General features: G+C 42.3%; 1 non-coding gene across 1 annotated transcript; it reads right to left on the bottom strand.

The window, feature by feature from the left end:
• Positions 1-262: 262 nt before the first annotated feature.
• LOC141663251 (small nucleolar RNA R71) lies at positions 263-369 on the bottom strand. Its single transcript, XR_012551329.1, has one exon. It is a non-coding gene; the product is annotated as a small nucleolar RNA R71 (small nucleolar RNA).
• Between the last annotated feature and the right edge of the window lie 576 nt (positions 370-945).

The following is a 945-nucleotide window of genomic DNA, read 5'->3' as shown; positions in this document are numbered from 1 at the left end:
GAGTACTAATAAAATCTCAGGATATCCATAACAGAACCCCTACATAGTGTGGCATGAAAAGTTTTCTCATTCAGAAAAACACTATTCATAAGGGTTTCAAAAATTTCCAAAAATTGGGGTTATTACACTGAGACTGTTCCCATTCTCTCTGAGGGACAAGGCTAAGAGCTGGTTAAACTCGCTACCAGCTGGTTCGATTACTACTTGGGAAGATCTTGCTTAGAAGTTTCTTACTAAATTCTTCCCTATGGCGAAGACAGCTGCAATCAGGAATGCTCTTACTCAATTTGCGCATCAATCAGGAGAATCTTTATATGAAGCTTGGGAGTGCTACAAGGAGATGCTTAGGAAGTGTCCTCATCATGGAATTCCTGATTGGATGATCATCACTTGTTTTTACAATGGGTTGGGAGCACAGTCCAGACCCATGCTCGATGCAGCAGCAGGCGGAGCATTATGGGCAAAGAGCTATGAGGAAGCTTATGATCTAATTGAACTGATGGCTGCTAATGAATATCAGTATCCAGCCCAGATATTGCCACTGAGCAAGGTAGCAGGAGTTCTTGAAGTGGATACAACTACGGCTATCACTGCTCAACTAAAGGCGTTGTCTATGAAGATCGATTCTCTGGCTAACTGTGGTGTTAAGCAGATAATTAGTGTTTGTGAGCTGTGTGCAGGTCCGTATGTGACAGAGCAATGCGCTATATCTAGTGAATCAGCTCAGTTTGTGAGCAACTTTCAGAGATCGCAGCAACCAGTTCCGGACACTTATCATCCTGGCAACTGGAATCATCCTAACTTCAAATGAAGCAACAATCAGAATGCGATGCAACAGCCGTTCCAACAGTATGGAAATAAGCTATTCAACCCTCCTGGTTTTTAGCAACAAATTGCACCAAAACAACAACTCCAAATTCAACAACAAAATCATGATGCAGGTCT

This window comes from Apium graveolens, chromosome 5 (genome assembly GCF_009905375.1).
Source record: "Apium graveolens cultivar Ventura chromosome 5, ASM990537v1, whole genome shotgun sequence".
In the NCBI taxonomy this organism is placed as follows: domain Eukaryota; kingdom Viridiplantae; phylum Streptophyta; class Magnoliopsida; order Apiales; family Apiaceae; genus Apium; species Apium graveolens.
The sequence above is the reverse complement of the archived record's forward strand: the minus strand, read 5'-3'. Positions and strand labels throughout refer to the sequence as shown.